The sequence below is a fragment of the Epinephelus lanceolatus genome, chromosome 17 (genome assembly GCF_041903045.1).
Source record: "Epinephelus lanceolatus isolate andai-2023 chromosome 17, ASM4190304v1, whole genome shotgun sequence".
NCBI lineage: Eukaryota > Metazoa > Chordata > Actinopteri > Perciformes > Serranidae > Epinephelus > Epinephelus lanceolatus.
In genome coordinates, this window is record NC_135750.1 from 37,474,401 (window position 1) to 37,496,381 (window position 21,981).

The 21,981-nt window shown below is 43.2% G+C and overlaps 1 pseudogene; it reads right to left on the reverse strand.

The window, feature by feature from the left end:
- Positions 1-6,597: 6,597 nt before the first annotated feature.
- LOC117248610 (uncharacterized) lies at positions 6,598-18,495 on the reverse strand (annotated as a pseudogene).
- Between the last annotated feature and the right edge of the window lie 3,486 nt (positions 18,496-21,981).

Consider the following 21,981-nt stretch of genomic DNA (forward strand, 5'->3'; position numbering starts at 1 on the left):
AGCATGTGGTTCAAAGTATACTATATGTGCCCACACACATTATCGGTTAATCAAGCAAGCTCACTTTGCATTTTTTTTCTGTGCACCTCATGATAGCAGGACTAGAGTTTGTAGACATTGTGTGAAACAATAAACACAACTAAAGGAGGCTAAATGTGGTCTGCAACAGACAGTAAGGCTTGTTGTTTTCAGCCAAGATGATCTCCGGAAAACTTGCAGCCTGCACTGGCCAGTTAGGAGGAGTGAGGAGTCAGCAGTCAGTGACGGTATGTAACGGTCAATAAAACAGATTTTTCAACAACTAAGAACCACTGCAACTATGAGAGTTCTTCAAACATACAGTATCTCACATAAGTGAGTACACCCCTCCCATTTTTGGAAATATGTTATTATATCTTGTCATAGGACATCACTATAGAAATGACACTTTGATATATCCTAAAGTAGTCAGTGTACAGCTTGGATAGTAATATAGATTTACCTTCCTCTGAAAATTAATCAAAACACAGCCATCAACATCTACATGATGACACTTGACTGTAGGCAAGGGACAGTTGTCTTGGTGCTCTTTCAGCATGTGTGGCACCTTGGTGAAGAGCACCAAACTGTCTCTTGCCTACAGAGCCTATGGCTCTGGGGAGCTCGGTTCATTTAGGGAAACATGAATTCCAAGCAGAGCATGATCGCCCCCCTTCAGAAACTGAGCTGCAATGCAGTTTTCCAACATGATAATGAGCCAAAAGACACCTAGTAGATGACAACTGCCTTGCTGAGGAAGCTGAAGGTGAAGGTGATGGACTGGCCAAGTATGTATCCAGCCCTAAACTCACCTGTGCACCTGTGGGGCATCCTCAAGCTGAAGGTGGGGTAGTGCAAGGTGTCTTCACATCCACCTGCTCCATGATGTCATCATGAAGGAGTGGGAGAGGATTCCTGAAGCAACCTGTGAGCTCTGGTGAATTCCATGCCCAAAAGGGTTAAGGCAGTGCTAGATAATAATGGTTGGCACACAAAATATTGACACTTTAGGCACAATTTGGACATGTTCTCTGTGGGGTGTACTCACTTATGTTGCCAGCTGTTTAGATGTTGATGGCTGTGTTTTGATTAATTTTCAGAGGAAGGTAAATCTATACTACTATACAAGCTGTACACTGACTACTTTAAGTTATATCAAAGTGTCATTTCTATAGTGTTGTCCCATGACAAGATATAATAAAATATTTCCAAAAATGGCAGGGGTGTACTCACTTATGTGAGATACTGTACAGTCATACACATGCAGACAAAATATGAGGCTAATTGGTCCAATAGTGTGCAAGCTGCAGACGGACGGATACACATATCCACGCACACACACGTCCAAACACACGATCCTGTCTAGACTTGCACCTGGCAGAGATAATTATGCTACTTCTGTGACTCCTGTTTGTTGCCATTTTGCCAGTGCTTTGTTGATATTTTGGTGACTCTTCTTGCTAAGTGGGAGATATTGTGGCATTGGCCACAATCCCACATCATTCGTTACATATGAGGTCGCCATTTTGGACACGCTGTACCATTTTTGTGTTTAGTACTCTGAGCAGCACCTCCACTTTGTGTGCTCTGAGTTTTAAAACAGCTATTAAAAACCAGAGAGCACACTCTGATGCTCTGAGAGATCATTTCCCGAGAGATGGTGAGTACACACACACACACACACACACACACACGCACACACACACACACACACACTAATAGTCAGAGACCAGCTCATCCTGCTGCCCTTCAGTTAGTGCAGGGAGGATCTCACAATCCTCTCTCCAATTTGTTTTCTCACCCAGCAGGAAATGACCTTGACGTTGCTCAGGGTTTTTATCTCACCCTTATTTTTTTTACTACAATGGAGCTTGTGTTTTATTTCGACTGGGCCATTTTATCATAGCACACAGAGCCTCTGCTTTGTAAGGGAAGCCTGTTGTAGCAACCAGATAAGGATAGAAAGGACTTGTTTAAGATAGAGATACATAAATGCCATCTATGAAAGCCACTGTTAATGGATGATTTGGCTGTTATCATGTGAGGGATTGGAACTTATAATGTACAGGTACTGCATGTTGAATAGATATTTGAACTGTAATGCAGTGTTAGTGTTTCTCATTGCTTCAGATATCTACATAGCACAGGCTTCTATATGAGGTAACATTCAGGTTAGGGGGCATTAAATCCACATTTCCAGCCTCACACACCAGTTAAGGAATAAAAATGGCAAGAAATAATGACCCATTTCAGACTCTGCATCATTCATTCATCACTACATGATATCACCCTCACAGACACAGGATCAGTCAGAAGTGGTGACAATGGTCTTAATGGGACTGTAAATTTCCCAATTGCTATTTCTGGATAAACCCTATATGGGTGATTTGTTGCTGTTCTGTCGTTGTCCAGAGGACGGCTTTAATAGACGCAAACACCAGTTTGCTCTTTCTGCCTCGGACAAACTCCCCCAGAATTCCTGGTATTCCTCAGTGGGCTACCACTGAATCACTGATGCACCACTCTCAAAACTCCCATTACATCACATTTTAGTTAACTTGGTAGGCAGACTATTTTTAGTTTGGACAGATTCTCATGTAACATTTGATTCATAGGGTTTTTCTTCTATTGGAGTTGGATCAGAATTTGTTTCCATATAGAATAGTTTCAGTCTGGGACATCTCAATGCCCTCAGGCTCTGCTAGGTCTTTATTTGGGATAGGCCTTTAATTCCTTTCACACAAAACTGTTGCTCAGGAAAGATGCTGAAATACTGTCAAATTGTTTATTTGAACCAGTATGAATATCACTTGTTATATTACTTGGAATATGAATAACTTACAGGGTATTTGAGGAATAGACACATAATATGAGGTAGCCAACAACCCAGTTTTATGCATCCAAGAGCTTCTTTAGAAAAAAAGAAATGCTTGGCAACCAGACCAGGGCCCTATTTCAGAAAGCAGGCTCGACAAACTCTGAGCCTAATCCTGATCTCCGGGTTGACTGAGCCTGACCTGAGAAACTCCGAGTTTTCGGTTCCAGAACAGCTGATCAGAATCAGTTCAATCAACTCTGAGTATGTTCAGCTTGAGGGAAGCTCGTTCACGGCAAGCACCACAAGCCATCATCAATGGAGTGCAGATAACGTGATTCTCAGTGGCAGAGCGTGTTAATAGGTAATATGAGGTGATATTATGTAATGTGAAAAAGTTAATATGTGTCTAATATACAGAAAATATAGAAACATTTTTATATCTTAACAGTGTTCATATATTTTAATATAATTTGCTGTGTCCTCTTATTCGCCCAAACGCTATGGGCAGAAACTCAAAATCAAACACAAAATTATGGTAGAGACTGGTAAAAGTTTTGCTTATACTTACTTCATACTGTCAATATTAGGCTGAGGTTAACTGAATTGCTGAACTGCTGTGAAATGACTTCCGATTCACATAATCTCCTCTATTTTCAGATGGAGCTATTATGGGATGTTGAGTCCCATAAATGAGCCAATCACACCGCGGAATCTTTGAATATATGAAAAGTATTCATGAATCATTATATCATGTATCATTTATCCACGTAGATCAATTTCTGATTAACACTCACAAACCTACAGCTCTGTGGAATTCCTCTTTTTTTAAGATTATTTTTTGGGCTTTTGTTGCCTTTAATGGCAAAACAGCATAATGTTATGGGGAGAGAGGGAACGACATGTGCGGGAGGCTGCAGGCCGGGTTGGAACCCACCGCCGTTGTATTAGGGACACAGCGTCAGATCGTGGGCGTCCGCTCCATCCACTAAGCCACCGATGCTCCGTGGCAACTTTGTTGATAATCAATTGTGATTTATGACCAGGGAAAACCACAAAAATAGGCAAGTCTTTTCAGAGCCAGAGTCACTTTTCTTACGACCTAGACTCACAAGTCAGTCTTTAGACGCTTTGCTTAACTAAAGACTGATGACTTTCTCCCTGATTTTGTGTTTAGATGGGCGGATACAATTTCAGAGTTTAAAAAAACTCCCTACGTTGCAGAACCAATAGTAAATCTGCATGGCGGTCCTTTGGTGGCTCGCTGAACTCTTGTGCTTGTAAACATAGTCCCACTAGAAACACGTGTAGCGGTACAAAATGGCTCAGCCGTGCTCGCAGAAAACGCCGTCAAAGTTAGTGGATGTTTGTCGCATTTGCGGCGACACATTCTCGCCAACTAAAAGAAACAAACATAATCTTTTACAAGACCATGACTCATCCGTCCGGCCGGACTATAGAGGGAATCGCCTTGTAAACAACAAGGTGATTCCCTCTATAGTCCGGGTAGAAAACCAGCAGAGCTTTTAGCTATATATATATATGTATATATATCCACTTTATTTTCAAACACGGAAGTAAATAGTGATCAACTTCCGTTTTTTTGTGCATGACTTCCGGTCAGCCGCTTTCCCTCATGCTTTCCCTTACCAGAGCTAACGGTGCAAGCTAATTTTTTTTTCAATTTTCAGTTGTTTATCTTAGTCAATCAGTTAGTTAGTTAGTCTGTGTATTTTGTATAGATAACTGTGCCCACGTTTCCGTTATAACGGAAATTTATTTCCTCTAAACGCGAATAAATCGCACGTCAATCATAAACTATGAACCAAAAAAGCACAATCTATCCCGAGTGAGACAAACTGCTTGATCCCCGTCTCCAGTGTACCAGCAGAGAACCTGCAGAACCGAATCAGCGAAAAAACACACCGGGCTACACAGCCTCTCTACCTGAGCAGCTGAAGCTGCGGCTCGCACCCTCGACACACAGACACACAGACGGTGCTTCTGCATGCCAGCCAAACGTGTGCGCAACTGTGAGAAATAAATATGTGAGGTGTACACTGCTTATCTATCTTTTTTCCCTTTTCTTTCTTTCTTTCTGTCAGCGACATGCACTCCTAACACGGGACGGGTTGTTTTATATCATCATGCTATTATTAATATAAGCAGCAGATTTTAATACAAAGTGGTAACCACTGTATGTGAATGCATGAATGGATCAGACCTGCGCAGCACTGGATTTGAAATGAACTGTAACAAACTGGAGCTCCAGTGCTTTGATAAGCTGCTGTGAAACACCATGACCTTCATCCATTTAAAATTCTAAATTCATTTTGGTGAAAGTAACTCAAAAATAGTATAATAAGTACCCTATTACTCTACACGGAGATTAATGTTTTTAAGTAACATTACTTCTAAAAGAATGTAACTGGTTATATGAAATAAATTACATTTTCAAAGTAACTTGCCCAACACATTTCATCAATAAGCCCTGAGGAACAACCAAGCCAAATATATCATAATTTGCACAGTTTTAACATGGTGAAGAACGAAAGGTCGACCTTTTCTGTCACTTTACAGTACAGCCTTCCTCGAAGAGTGCATCAAGGGATTAGGTGGAAATGCTGCCACGTCAGCTTCACTCAACCCTGCACTGATATACAACACCTGCGCCACAACTGCATCTAAATGTTACTAAAATTTTTTTTCAATTTTCTATGTGTAAGGTGTAATGTCACGTTACTCAACAGTAACCGGCTTTACAAAACTGGCACTAGCCTTGCTCAATAGCTCTCTCCTTGTTTTAGTGACTTTCTCACTAATCCCACAGTTGTTTGCATGTTATTTTAGCTATAGTACTTTAGCTTAGCAGTTAGCAATGTCTTCTCTCTCTCTCTTTGCAGATATTTGGCAGACTTTCTGGAGGAGAACTGGTCTGATTAGGAGAAGTGGTCTAGTGGTCAAAAACCATAACAATCCAGAATAAGGACCAGGAAGCAGAGTTGCAATACTACAGTCTTTTCTGCTCTTCCATTAGGTTCTTGAATACATCTTCTGATGCACCTGAACACATCATCAGTGATGTAACCTGGGGTCATTGGGTGTTTTAGGTCTTTCAACATCAGACACCTTCACCCAGGTGACCCAGCCGTGGCTGATCAGACTGTGACTTGTGTTCAGGTGGCATTTGCTTGTCCCCATGGTTCTCCTCTCCGGATCCAGAGCCGGTGGGCCCAAGCCCGGTCGGGCCGGGACCCCCCACCCCACCCGGTCAGATATGAGAGAGAGAGAGAGAGAGAGAGAGAGAGAGAGAGAGAGAGAGAGTCAGATATGAGAGAGACTACAGGTTGGGGGTTGCATTTCACACATACAGAAAGAGAGAGAGGGGTGGTAGAGATAAGTGGGAGGGACAGCGGCTTTCCGTGCCTCCAAAAAATATGCCCTATTCATTCAGTGTTTACCCAACATGCTCAATACATGGACATGCAATGACAAATTGTCATTAACTTATTACGTTATAAAAAACGATGAAAATATGGACGTACCCATGTTTAAAATGACCTGTTGAAGTGAAAAAACAAGTACTGACGGGAACAGACGAGTGGAGTCGATGTTTAACCGGCGCGGAGAGCACAGGAGAAATGCGCTGCCTGTGTGGACAGTCAAGCGCCTGCAAGTACACTCGCAGGACTTCTGCAGCACTAATGCACTCGGTGTGTCCTTAGCGTTAATTATAACAGCCAACTTATTGAAAAATGTCGGGTTTAAATCAGGCTCGGGCCCTTAATTACAGTTAATTGAAAGGGCCGGGCCGGTCCCGGACATAATGTGCACAGGCTCTGGCCGGGTCGGGCTGAATTTTTTGGGCCCGATCTAATGGGCATACATCTTGCCTTCCAGCCCTGTGCTCGGCAGTTGATGACCAGGTGTTCATATTTGGTCCTCTTCCTTTCGTGGGCCTCCCCCAGGCGGTCCTCCCATGGCACTGTCAGCTCCATGATAATGATGTTCTTGGTGATCTCTGAGTCCAGAAGGATATCTGGCCTCAGAGTGGTGCTGACAATGTGGTGGGGGAATCTCAGCTGTTTCTCCAGGTCAACTGAGAGCTGCCAGTCCTTGGCAGTTGCCAGGATCCCTGCTGCTGGCTTCTTGCAACCTGCCCTTGCCTGCTCTCCTGCCTTTACAAAAGCGATTGCTCCGGTGGTATTGTGCATTCGGCTGCAGCTGCTGATTCCTTTGCTGATGGCTTCTGCAATCAGTTTCAGCACCTGGTTGTAGTGCCAGGTGTAATGGCCCTGGCCGAGTGCTTTTGGGCAGGAGCTCAGAATGTGTTCCAGAGTTCCTTTTGCCGAAATACAGCTGGCAGTTCCGGGTCTCCACTTTCCCCCAGGTGAAGAGGTTCGCTGGGCTAGGTAGAACATCATAAACTGCCCGAATCAGGAAGGTGATGCAGTGTGGCTCAGCCTGCCACAGATCCGTCCATGTGACTTTCCTGTCCATGGCCTGCTCCCATCTGGTCCAGGCCCCCTGCTGCCTCAGACCAGCCACTCTGCTCATCCTTCCTTCCTCCACTACAGTCCTGACCTCCTCCCATATCTGCCTGCGCTTCTCCTTCCCCTTGCACTCCTTGTGCCGAGGTTGTGTTGAGAACATCCCGCTCTGCCATGGGCCACCACCCCAACTAGGTCTCTGTGTCGCAATCGTGCTTCTGCGTCTAGCACAGCAGCCTGGGCACTCCACTTCCTTCCAGTCTTCACAACCACTCCTGCCTATGGGTCACTCGAGTCTCTGTACATCAGCAACTCTCTAGTCCGTGTCACCTTGAACTCCTCTTCTAGCAACTTCAGGGGCAACCAGAGCTAAGTGGTGCTTCCGTAGAGGGCGATATTGCAGAGGCTTCTGGGCAGCCCAACCATCTCCTGAGACAGCTGCTGACCTTCCTCTCCAGGGTCTCCATCATCGAGATGGGGATCTCATAAACAAGTAGTGGCCAGAGCATCCTTGGCAATATACCATGTTGGTATATCCACGCTTTGATATTGCCTGGGAGGCCAGATCTGTCTACTGATCTCAGCCAGCTGTCCAGTTCCTGGCAGGTAGACTGGGCAGATGAGGAGTCCTTGGGGCTGCTGTCAAAGACCTTGCCCAAGCTCTTCACAGGCTTCTCCGAGACTGATGGTATTACTGACCCTTCGATGCTGAAGCGGAACCTGTCCATGACCTTGCCCTTCTTCACCACTAGCGATCTGGACTTAGCTGGTTTGAATCCCATCCGAGCCCACCGGATAAGTTTTTCCAGCCCTTGGAGGATCCACCTGCAACCTGGCATGGACTCTGTGGTGACTGTCAGGTCATCCATAAAGGCCCTGATTGGATGCTGGCGGATCCCCGTTTGGGTCCGGGGGCCCTGGCACTCTAGCTCCGCAGACTTGGCAATCACATCATTGCCAGGGCGAACAAGGTCACAGAGATGGTGCAGCCTGTGATTATCCCCACCTCCAGCTTGTGCCACTCTGATGTTACTTCCCCTGCTGTGACTCTCATCCTGAACTGGTTGTAGTAATCCAGGATCAGGTCTGCAACATGGTGTGGCACATGGTGTTTCGTCATAGTGGTCTGGACCAGTTTGTGGGGGATGGAGCCATATGCATTGGCTAGGTCTAACCACAGCACTGTGAGGTCTCCCTTGTTCTCCTGAGCTTCTTGGATGAGCTGAGTTACCACTCCAGTGCGTTCTAGACACCCTGGCACTCCAGAGATCCCTCCCTTTTGCACCGACGTGTCTATGTAGTTGTTACTGGAGAGGAAGTTAGCCAGCCGAACAGTTACAGTTACCCACCCATAACCTGATAGAGAAGGTGCCTGCCCCTGTCCACTTTAATTAATTAAATCAGAAATAAAGAGAGGAGGAGATAAACATAAAAACCTAATAAACATTAACACCATCACTGTTATAGTACAACAAAATAAGAGAATTATCAGATTTCAGTCATCTAAAGCTGTATGAGTAAACAACCTCTCTTCCTGAGTTATGACAATGAGTATTGGCCAGAAAAGTGTTTCTGCAGAACATTATGATGTCACAGTAAAGCTGACCTTTGACCTTTTGGATATAAAAAGTCACCACTTCAATATTTTATCCTAGTAGACATTTGTGTCATAATTAGTACATGAATTCTTGAGTTATGGCCAAAATGTTTTGTGAGGTCACAGTGACCATGACCTTAGACCTTTGACCACAAAAGTCTAATCAGTTCATGTGTAAGTCTAAGTGGACATTTGTGCTGAATTTGAAGAAATTTCCTCAGTCGCTATTGAGATATAGTGCTCACAAATATGAGACAGATCCAAGGTACTTAGACCTAATCGTTGCATTAAAGTGAACATCAGAACCAAATTTGAAGAAATTTCCTGAAGTTGTTCTTGAGATATCACGCTCACAAGAATGGGATGGCTAACCTGAAAACATGATGCTTCTGGTCACAGCTGTTGCCAGCACTGAGGCATGAAAACATTTTTTATTTTTGCAACATCACCAAAGGTTTTGTAAGGCACTGACAAATGGTGCCATCCTGCCAATAGGAGTGAAAAATCAGAAAATGCTTATGAGTTCTGGAAGTCAGTTAGAAATGGCATAATTTGTTGTAGGGGTGACCCTGAATAGTCGATGATTTGGTGATTCGATTTGGAGAAGTCTGATTCTGCCAGTCTCGCCGTCAAATCGTAGCAAAATGTGGTTATGAAACAAGACCATTCTGACTATATGGGGGTGCTCACTGCTGCTGAACATCTTGATTTGACATAGAATGTATTTGTTTTCTAGTAATTCATGATATATAGCCTATTTTGATGCAAACATCAGCCTAATTTCTGTTAATAAAAAACTGAAAATGATGCATGCATTTAATCAGTAGGCATAATCATTACTATGCATGAATAAATCACCCAGTTGCTCGATCCAAATAAGCTGAGGTGATTGAGTGCGCTGCAGGACCATCAGAGCAGCATCGAGGCCTATGGTGATTTAAGGTGGCGGAGCGCATAAACAAACGCTTTGGAGGAGGTATGTGCTCTCAAATCAAACTTTTTTGAAGGATTATTAGTTTACCTGAAGTGTCTTGAAACAAATTTCACCGCTGATTGTTTTCTTGATAGACGCTGATTTTTTATTTGGCTACTTTTTGTCCGACTTGGCCAAACAATTGAGAGCGGTGACGCACAGGGGTTGGAATTGGAGGGTTAGATCACCACATGGTTCCCGGGTGTGGCACCGCTGCTGCTCACCGCTCCCTCAGGGGATGGGTCGAACAAATTTCACACACTCAGGTGTGTGACAATCAGTGGGACTTTAACTTTAACGCAAATGAGCGCATTAATCAATGAGGGGGAAAACAACATGATTCGACGATTAGTCGGCTAAAGGAAAAATCTGTCAAATCAGATTCGACTATGAAAATTCTTAGTCGGGGACACCCCTAAGTTGTTGTATACTGTAATGTGGAGGACTTGTGAGAGGTTCACACTAACCATCACCCTACCATCAAAAGACCCAACCAGAAGGAGCTAAACCCTGGTTATTACAGCCAAATATGCCTTTAGCTTTTAATGTTAATGCCAACATCCAGTCACAGGTCATCTTGCCGACTATGAGGCTCATTCCCACAAACAAGTAACCCCACATGGGGTGTAGGTCAAAAAACAATACAAACAAAAGTATTCTATAATATAAACACATATTTTATGTCTCCCAGTTGAACTTGCCTTCCTACGCTATGTTTTCGACATATTTGTCCTTGATAAAAGCAGTCTCTGTGCAGATGACCCAGACCCAGGCTGACTAAATGAATGAACTCTCTGCCTGGATTTTAAAACATTGCATCATCTGTGATTACACATCATGGCTACGGCCCTCCTCAGAGCCTTGCCATGTCTTTCCCCACAAGTCTGGCAAAGAGCTCCCAGCCTCCACCCTCTTTCCCAAGGAAGCTGTTACACAGTCTGTCTCTGGGTTCTGCTTAACATCACTCTTCGTGAGTTCAAACCTGGCAGCAGATTCCATCTCCCAGATCTGTCTCATATACACAAACAAAAACACATACTCTCCATTCAAATTCTGTAAGGAAAAGTTGTTTGGTTAAATGTGCTGTATGCAACAATATAGCAGCAAACAACTGTTTGCTATGTAAAGATGATGGAGTAATGACATCCTAAGCTGAGAATGAAGTCATGCTTCCCCTGTGTGTGTGTTGTAATCTAAGCTCCTCTGTTCTTTGTTGTGCATGTGAGTCTTTGTGTAAGTATCCCGCTGCAGGCTTTCAAGTCAACATGATATGCTAGTTAACCTTTTATGTCTGTTTTTTTGTTTTTTTTTAAAGATATTTTTTTGGGGCATTTTTGCCTTTATTGGACAGGACAGGTAAGTGTGAAAGAGGGAGAGAGAGAGAGGGGGGATGACATGCAGCAAAGGGCCACAGGCTGGATTCGGACATGGGCCGCTACGGCAACAGCCTTGTACATGGGGCGCCTGCTTTAACCACTAAGCCACCAATGCCCCAACCTTTTACGTCTGCTGCTGACATTCCGGGATGCTGTGTCAAGTCACGCTTGTTACATGTGTCTTTTCAAAATTCCATTTTCACAATAAATATACAGTTTCTGCTCTTTAGGTGCATACAGTCTCTTTCAAAATAAACTTATAGTGTAGGTAAAACACCTCGTTTTTAGGTTTATCTCCTTCTGCAGCAAAAGCATGTGATTAGGTTTAGAAAAAAACATCATGGTTTGGCTCAACATTCACACACCAGCGGACTCCCAGCTGAAAGTCTGGGCCACCTATCCTATAGGAACTTTTTAGCTCTTTATATTACATAGTTACCTGCGGCATTACAACCTGACGCCGCCCAGCAGTGACTCGTATTGCCCCAAAAGATGCCGTTTGGTGTTGGTGTCTGACACCAAAATCACTGACAAAGCAGCGGTAATGAGCGGTCGGGAATGACAACAGCCCACATTATGGTGGTTACTGCTGATAAACCCCCTATAAAAAGATAGCAAAGTGTTTTCAGATAGTTTTTTCCCTCAGTTTGTAATGTAATTAAGAAATTGCAGTTAAGAGGAACTGTGGGGGTCAAGTTGAGGTCTGGAAAACCTAGAAAACTTTTCCAGAGAGCTGCTGGTAAGATTGTTAGAAAGGCAAATCAAAACCCCTGTTTGCCTGCAAAAGACCTGCAGGAAGATCACTGATGATGATGCACTGTTCTACTGTGAAGCGACACCTGCAAAAATATGACCTTCATGAAAGACTCATCAGAAAAAAACTTTCCTGCATCCTCACCACAAAATTCAGTGTCAGAAGTTTGCAAAGGAAGATCTTAAGAAGCCTGATGCTTTTTGGAAACAAGTCCTGTGGATTGATGAAGTTAAAACAATTTAGATAAAGAAAAACAAGTTAAATCAATCATGCTTTGGTCTTGTGTTGCAGCCAGTGGCACGGGGAACATTTCACAGGTAGAGGGAAGAATGGATTCAGTCAAATTCCAGCAATTCTGGAGGCAAACAGCACATCATCTATAAAAAAGCTGAAGATAAAGAGAGGATGGCCCCCAAATAGCTTATGATCAACTTATTATCAGTTTATGATGATGTTTAGATATGACAAATATTGAATTACTGCTATTCTACTGCACTGTGCAGTGAAATAACAAACCAAAGGCCCCCAAAGCACCTGAAGGATATGCAGTTTGAGGGTATACGACTTAATGTGTACTTTTACTTCAGAGGAAAACATTGTACTACATTTTTCTTGACAGATGCATTTTACTGGTTACACTGCAGATACAGATTTTATTCACAATATATAACAATTAAAATATGAGACATTATTATTAATCTAATTGTCCAGCATTATATTAGAATTGATTCTCCTACATGAAAAGAAGAAATTGGAATGCAGATCATTTACTGTGTAGTATTATCAGTTATACTATTGATAGTGAATAATTTTACTTAAGAAAAATATGAATTTACAAACAGGCATATTAGTCACTTGCTTTAATCACCACGGTTATAAATAAGAGCTTTTATTCGATTAAGGTAGGTATGGAGGTATTTTGCTGGTGGTAACATTATTAGTGTATTAAGTTTGATGACAAACTTACACACTTCAAGTTGTAACAGGTGTGAGTGGTGCTTATCTTGTAGGCTCTCCACTCGTGCTTGTTGACTCTACAGAAGCGAATATGGGTTTGGTTGTAACGTTTGTATATTCACTATTAACTGACGTCAATGGGCCACAACACTGGCCCACTGCGGGTGATGTGCTGCATGCTCTGCAGAGTCCTGTGCTTCCTTGGGTCCGGATACAAAATCATTCGTTCCAAAACTTACATCTCTGATGCTTGAAATTTTGAGTTTTCTAAAATGTAGCCTAATATCTCCGATCTCTATTTCTTCACCTGTTGTTGAATGTTGTTATTTTACTGTAGCTGTAACAGGTGAATGATGGACCCAAAAGCAGCACCGATGACAGGCAGGAAAGTTTACAATGAACTTTAATGCACCGCTTTGATTAATACAAAGTGAGCAGACTGGTGAAACAACTGAGAGACTCACTGTCTGGGTTCAACACTTTCTGAGCAGCAGGTTCTCCACGAACGCTGAAGCCAAAAACAGGTGAGTAGCTGGCACCCACCAGATGAACGCACACAGCAAACAGTTTAACTGTGTGCAACTGTACCGTGAGAAAGTAGTTTGAAGGCAATCTCAGACAAGCAGGGAATCTGGAACCAGGAGTATACATGAGGGAAGCCAACCCGTGTGAAGCTGACTGGGGACAGGGTGGATCTGGTGAGAAGTAGTTTGATTCCACAGCGCACACACAAAGGCGAAATGTGCAGCCACACAGCAAAGCGATCCATGGCACAGAAATACACAGGCAGATGAACATGTTAAGTCACTATGGAGAGGAAAGTGATGGTCCCTCTAAACAGCTATTGGGAACAGGTGAACAGAAACCAGGAAGGCGGAAGCAGAGTTCTTGGTCAAGGACAGAAGGCTGACACGTTTACCGGCAAGTAGACAAAACAGAAGAGTCAGACGCAGGTAAAGTCAGCAACAAGAAAGCAGTCGGGGATAAGCACTGGAAAGCCTTGCATAGGAATGTCGAAGAGGAAGCTGGCAACAAGCGTTTGTGAAGCAGGAGTCTTTATAGTGACTGGGAGTAACGAGGCACAGGTGAGTAGGGTCAGCTTGATGAGGTGGGTGTGGCAGACTGGCAGTGGAGGGAACTGTGTGGACGGGTGGTAGGTAGGTGTGGTGGAGAGGCGGGGTGGGTGGAATACTACTGGGTGAGCTGAGAAATTGGCAAGTATGGTAGGTCAGAAGTGCAAACTGTGACAATAGCCAGTGATAGAGAATCCCTGCTCACATAAAGGTAAACGTTCTCAACTCTCTGAGGAGGCCTGTAGCTCCGCCCCTACCGCTTCAAAGAGCCTCAGAGCACTGCTCTTTATTCAAAGTTTATTATTAAACTTGTTGTGTGCCCAAATTGCACCAAATTCGACACTGCATTTCATTGGGCCCCCAGGAATACACTCATCGAGTGGGAGGCAATGCAAATGAATGGTTCCTGAGATATATAGAGGAATAACACATACACACACTCACATACAGAGATTCCTTACTTTATAGTTAGATGCTCTGAATGTTGCATACAGCTGTGTGAAACGTTCTCACGCAACCAAAATGAGCACACATTACATCATTTATCAGATGTAGTGGATGTTAGAAAAAAAACAAGGGTGGTGAAATGAGGCTCATGTGGAATCAATTAGTTGTTTAGCCATGATGCACCCACAGATGTGCCAACTTGGTGGTCTGTGGTGGTGGAAAGTGGCAAAAGATCCAAGATGCAGAAATTCACCAAAGAGAAGTTGACATTTTGGTTGCGTAGGAAGTATGTGGTGGAATTAAAGGTTTCAAGCAGCTGTTGTCTGTTAAAAGACTCTCCAGGTCCATATGTATTGACAATGTGTATTCACAACATCCATGTATGCACCATTTCCTATTCATAAATGTTTTATAAAACTATTATGAAAGATTATTGCTCCTCACCATATTTCAGATGAGTATACAAATTATGCATCTGGCCCTGGAATTTGTCTTTAAACTATTAAATACAAGGATGAACTGGTACATGTGATAAACAAGTGTTTCTGAAAAAGTCTCCTGTGCACAATAGACCTAGATTTTTTGTGTCTGGGGAGTTTTTTAATACAATTTTTCACGTGCATTAAAAAAAAGAAAAAGACACTTTTGCCTGTATCCTCTTAAAACTAGAAAAAGTAAAAAAAAAAAAGTAGTATACCATGAAAGAGATGGCCATAGTTTTCCACACTGGCAAAAACAACTGACTGTGAGTTCGCTATAGGTATAAGCACACGTAAGCTTAACTTTGAGAGATACTAGGTTGACCTTTGGGTGCAGCACTGAGCTGTGTGTGCTGAAGCTAGCGGTTTAGTGTTTGAAAGGCCTTTCATTATCCCATGTCAGGGTGTAATGTTTCCAGTCAGGATGCTTTCTATTGCTTCTCTTGCTTTTGCCTTCTTAAGTTTCCTTCAAACATACAGCTGTTTGTGAGTTTTTTCACCGGGATGGAGATGTTTGATGACCATATCAGGTTGTTTGTGGTGCAGATTCCTAGGAGCCTGTTCACTTGCTACATCTCAGCTCGATGAATGTGGATCAAATCAACGATCAGCTCCTTGGTTTGCTGACATTGAGCTGTAGGTTGTTCCCCTTTTTTTGTTTTAATTTATTTATTGTGAAATATGACAAGACAAACAACATATAGTGGACATACAACAGAATACATACAAGGTGTAAAAATTTGTGACTGTGCGGGTGTGTGTGTTGTTTAAGAGTGCAGGAAGTAATCGCATTATTGCAATAATAATGGAGATAATAATAATAATAAAAATAATAATAGTGACAATAATGATGATATTAGTTAACAACAATTACAATAATAATAATAACAATGATAACTAAAGCACTCAGAGAGTGCAGACCTCCGCCAAGCAGCTCGGATTTCCCGCCATTTTATTATTTTATACACTTTGCTTCAACCGATCACCACCAAAATTTTATCATCTGTCCCTTGTCACATTATCAACCTTTCCTGAAAATTTCATCAAAATCTGTTCAAAACTTTTTGAGTTATTTTGCAGACAAACAGACAAACAGACCAACGCCGGCGAAAACATAACCTCCTTGGCGGAGGTAATAATGATGATGATGATGATGATGCAGGAGGAGGGGATGAGAGGAGTTTAATGAATAAAGTTGTTAAGTTGAGCCAATTTGTAAGATGTCAAATCAACAAGATGCCTCAGATCCCCACTAATCAGCAGGGCATCAGCCCTGTGATTGCCTAACCCCACCCTCCACCCCAGGCCATCTCCCCAACTCCCAGCCACCCCAGATCGCATGCGGCACACCTCCTGGCCCATATATAGATGTGTTTTTTTTGTAGTATCCTTCCTTTCCTTCTCTGTATGAACTCACTGTTTTTTTATTTCGCCAATAATAGTAATGTCACCTGCAAACTTCCCAACAGAGTTCTCTCCATGTAAGGGGTTGTAGAGCATGAACAGAAGGGGGCAGAGCACAAAGCCTTAGGGGGCTCCGGTGTTTAACAACAGAGTGGAGGCGGTTTGGCAGTCAATCCCAACTGACTGGATCTGTTACTGAAGTAAGTCCAATATCCAGCTGCAGAGTGCAGTACTCAAACTTAGGATCTTAGTTTGCCAATCAGTTCCATGGGGAGATTGTGAGCTGAAATCAAGAAACAGCACTCTGATTAGGTGTTGTTATTTTCAAGGTACAGTACAGGCCAAAAGTTTGGACACACCTTCTCATTCAATGCGTTTTCTGTATTTTCATGACTATTTACATTGTAGATTCTCACTGAAGGCATCAAAACTATGAATGAACACATGTGGAGTTATGTACTTAACAAAAAAAGGTGAAATAACTGAAAACATGTTTTATATTCTAGTTTCTTCAAAATAGCCACCCTTTGCTCTGATTACTGCTTTGCACACTCTTGGCATTCTCTCCATGAGCTTCAAGAGGTAGTCACCTGAAATGGTTTTCCAACAGTCTTGAAGGAGTTCCCAGAGGTGTTTAGCACTTGTTGGCTCCTTTGCCTTCACTCTGCGGTCCAGCTCACCCCAAACCATCTGGATTGGGTTCAGGTCCGGTGACTGTGGAGGCCAGGTCATCTGCCGCAGCACTCCATCACTCTCCTTCTTGGTCAAATAGCCCTTACACAGCCTGGAGGTGTGTTTGGGGTCATTGTCCTGTTGAAAAATAAATGATCGTCCAACTAAACGCAAACCGGATGGGATGGCATGTCGCTGCAGGATGCTGTGGTAGCCATGCTGGTTCAGTGTGCCTTCAATTTTGAATAAATCCCCAACAGTGTCACCAGCAAAACACCCCACACCATCACACCTCCTCCTCCATGCTTCACAGTGGGAACCAGGCATGTGGAATCCATCCGTTCACCTTTTCTGCGTCTCACAAAGACACGGCGGTTGGAACCAAAGATCTCAAATTTGGACTCATCAGACCAAAGCACAGATTTCCACTGGTCTAATGTCCATTCCTTGTGTTTCTTGGCCCAAACAAATCTCTTCTGCTTGTTGCCTCTCCTTAGCAGTGGTTTCCTAGCAGCTATTTGACCATGAAGGCCTGATTCGCACAGTCTCCTCTTAACAGTTGTTCTAGAGATGGGTCTGCTGCTAGAACTCTGTGTGGCATTCATCTGGTCTCTGATCTGAGCTGCTGTTAACTTGCGATTTCTGAGGCTGGTGACTCGGATGAACTTATCCTCAGAAGCAGAGGTGACTCTTGGTCTTCCTTTCCTGGGTTGGTCCTCATGTGTGCCAGTTTCGTTGTAGCGCTTGATGGTTTTTGCGACTCCACTTGGGGACACATTTAAAGTTTTTGCAATTTTCCGGACTGACTGACCTTCATTTCTTAAAGTAATGATGGCCACTCGTTTTTCTTTAGTTAGCTGATTGGTTCTTGCCATAATATGAATTTTAACAGTTGTCCAATAGGGCTGTCGGCTGTGTATTAACCTGACTTCTGCACAACACAACTGATGGTCCCATCCCCATTGATAAAGCAAGAAATTCCACTAATTAACCCTGATAAGGCACACCTGTGAAGTGGAAACCATTTCAGGTGACTACCTCTTGAAGCTCATGGAGAGAATGCCAAGAGTGTGCAAAGCAGTAATCAGAGCAAAGGGTGGCTATTTTGAAGAAACTAGAATATAAAACATGTTTTCAGTTATTTCACCTTTTTTTGTTAAGTACATAACTCCACATGTGTTCATTCATAGTTTTGATGCCTTCAGTGAGAATCTACAACGTAAATAGTCATGAAAATACAGAAAACGCATTGAATGAGAAGGTGTGTCCAAACTTTTGGCCTGTACTGTATGTGAGGGCTGAGTGGAGGGCAGTGGAGATGGCATCCTCTGTGGACTTGGCGGCATGTGCAAACTGATGAGGGTCCAGGCTGCCTGGAACGTTTTTGATGTGCTGAAGAACCAGTTTCTCAAAGCACATCATCAGAATGGCAGCAGTCATTTTGAAAAGACAGTGCAGACTTTTTAGGTACAGGGACGATGGTGTCTTGAAGCAGGTGGGAACACTGTCCTGTGACAGTGATATGCTAAAAATATCAGTGATAACATTAAATAGCTGGATGGCACATGTTCTTAGTACACAGCCAGGGATTTTAACAGGCCCACAAGCTTTGCTGACATTCATTCTTATCAGAGTATTTCTTACATCTGCTGTGGATACTGACAGTGGCCGTCGTCGTCTGGAGGTGGGGCAGACTTACAGCTGACTCTTTGTTGAGGAGATCAAAGCAAGCATAAAAGGTATTAAGATCATTTGGAAATGTTGCCTCTCACATAATGGGGGAACCCCTGCTTTTGTAGCCTGTGATGGTCTGGATCAACTGACACATTTCTTTGGTGTTGTTGGTGTTGAGATCTCTCTCCAGTGTTTCCTGATGTCTCTGCTTTGCCTCCTTGATGCAAGCTTTCACTCTTGCTCTGGCCATGTTGTATGCTTCCTGGTCACCTGACCAAAAGCCAGCTTTTCACCCCTCGATGGGGCCCTCAAATGAATGGAAGATTCATCCAGGCTTTCTGGTTGGGAAATGTTTTTTATTGTCTTTGTGGTGACCACTTCATCAATGTATTTGATTAAGTAAGATGTTACTCTTGATGCATATTCCTCAATACTGGTGTGGTTCTCCTGAGTGATGGCATCTCTGAAAACCTACACCTGCCCATACCTGTAAATCTCAGTATAACAGCCAACCCATTACCCACCATTATGTCTAAATCAAAGCAGCACTCTTGATTAAACAGACACACAGGCTACAGTTGGTCACATCAAGCTGGGTTCTCTATCCTTGAATTACAAATCCAGGGGAGGAAAAGTCTCTTTCACTGGCTGTGCTCAACGCTGGGATGGCAAAATTCTTCGGCGCAATCACTGCCAGGTTAGGTGACATTTTAGCATGCTCCTTCCACCACCATAAAACCTCAAAAGAATCCTTCTTGGAAGTCTTGAATTCGATGCAGGCTGCTACCTTGAGTCCTTCACGTTGGTGACGAATGTGATGATGGGTCAAAGGTCAAAGGTTTGACTTGACTTGTGACTTATAAAATGAAAGGAATTGCAGCTTTCATAACAGTGATGTCAAAATAGCCTGAGTGTCAGACTGAAGCTCCCAGAACCTTCAGTCTGACATGGCTTCCATTCAAGGCGATTTACAAGGGGGAGGGAATTTGATTTTTTCCCTAACCAATCAGTAGAGATCAACGACTCACCCAGAATCTGACGTCATTAGTATCCATGCCTTGGGGGTGCCGAAAACAAGCGAGCATTGCCCGTTTAAAATGTCTCCATCGTCGTGCACGCCCAGCTGCATCGCCGTTAAATCCAGTTTAGCAGCTTCCTTAATTTGGTCCTCCATTAACGCGAGTAGTGGCGAAATACCTCGATAGCATTGTTAATGTGGTCTGTAGGATCTGTGGCGGTCGCCATTGTTGCTATCCTCACCAGTTACCCACCAGCGTACAGCTTGACATCAGCGTGGCGCTGATTGGCTAATCGCTAGACCCCCGGCGTTCATTGGTCCGTCCATCGTTTGGATGAGATAAATCGCAAATTCATTGAAGTATGCCAGACCAGTAATGCAAGCCTACTCAGTTGAGTGGGCGGGGTCTATGGTCTGGAACCAGGCTAATGTCAAAATATTACACAAATAGTGCACATGTTTTTCATTTTTTTATTCTGAAATGTAAAAAATCTATTTTTGTTCTCACCTGTTGCCCGTCCACGTGAAGTTTATTTTTACCCATTCCCATACCCCTGAATTAAAATATATACATATTTTTACCTGTTACACAGCTTTTTACTGGTTTGACCCTTTTTATCAGCAGGGAGTACGGAGAAAGGAGGAGCAGGGAAATGTGATCTGATATCCAAGGTGGGGACAGGGGAGGGGTTTGTAGCTGCCAGGAATCTTGCAAATGTGGTCCAGGGTATTGTTTCCACTGGGTGGGGGTGTGGTGATGCCAGGCGATTTAGGTAAAACAGATCTGAGGTCTGGATGATTAAAATCACCAGCTACAATAAAAATACTAGGGATGCACCGAATATTCGGTAACCGAATATATTCGACCAAATATTGCAAAAAAACACACATTCGGTATTCGGTGGAATAAGTTAAAAGCAAGGCCGAATAATAGCGGCGTGTTTTGATAACGCAATCAAACAGCATGCTGTGACGGGCCCAGTAACATGTCGGCAGTGTGGCGATCCGCCTGTCACCACACTCGCATTTGCGACTAAAAATAATTTTGAGCGAGCAAAACAGGCTTAAATCATTCAGCACGCTGTGCGAGCAGCCTACAGATTTCAACCAGCAGCAGAAACGAAAGGCGAATCCCATTGGTTGTGGGTTAAACGGAGTCACAGACACAGACAGTAATGTATTCCTGTCAAATACGGCGGCCATCGGCTTACCGGCGACGGATAGGTCGGCTCCAATAATATCCTCGTCTTGGCATGTGGACTGCCCAGAAGTACCTGAACAGCCGAGCCAGCCGAACACAGGTATGTGACTTGTCAGAGGAGAAACGAGCCGTTCACGGCCCACAAACCTCACCGCACTTTAGGCACTGTTCTTTACTTGTCAGGGGAGGAGGGTGGCTGGTTGATTTTTATTATATTTATTTATTTCATTTTGATCCCCCCTATGTTAATCACTCATTGATGCTGTTTTTGAAGTATGAATAAGTCAGTAAGTAATTTATTCCATTGAAATATCATTGATGTATTATAGAAAAGTAATTTATCTTTTCATAAATGACAAAAAGCTCATCTGCCTCATTTTTGCTGTGGTATCGTGATACTACTCAGAACCATGATATTTTCATTGGTATCGTACAGTGGGATCCAATTTTGGTACCGTGACAACACTAATCTGGAGGGGGTTCATCTGCAAAAACTATTGAAAAACTAAACAACGATATTCGGTATTCGGCCAAGCGTTTAATATTATTTGGCTTCGGCTTCGGCCACAAATTTTCATTTAGGTGCATCCCTAAAAAATACCATCTGGTTGTTTTTTCATGTGACTGCTGATGACCTCAAACAATTCCTGTAGTGTATGTATCTCAAGGTCCACTGCATTTAAGGGTTAGGGTTATGGGTTTAGACAATCCCTGCTTTATTTTCTGATGTTGGTGAGTGTATTACTGTCATAAATGTAGGGAAGTTTACGGGAGCCACTGGCCACAGCATCTGCATGCACTGCCATCACCATGGTAAATTGTGTAGTTTTAAGACGGAGATTAAGTAGATTTACAACTAGGCACTGATGTTAGGTAAGTTGTATCCAGCTGAGAAAAGACTATGAATACCTGGTTGTTGATGTGTCCATCACATACCGAAAAAATAATTCTGTCCCATGAATAATGAGGATCATCTGATCAGTACTTTAGTTCAAATAGATAAATCGAAAAGTTAACAAAGATGTAGTCAGCA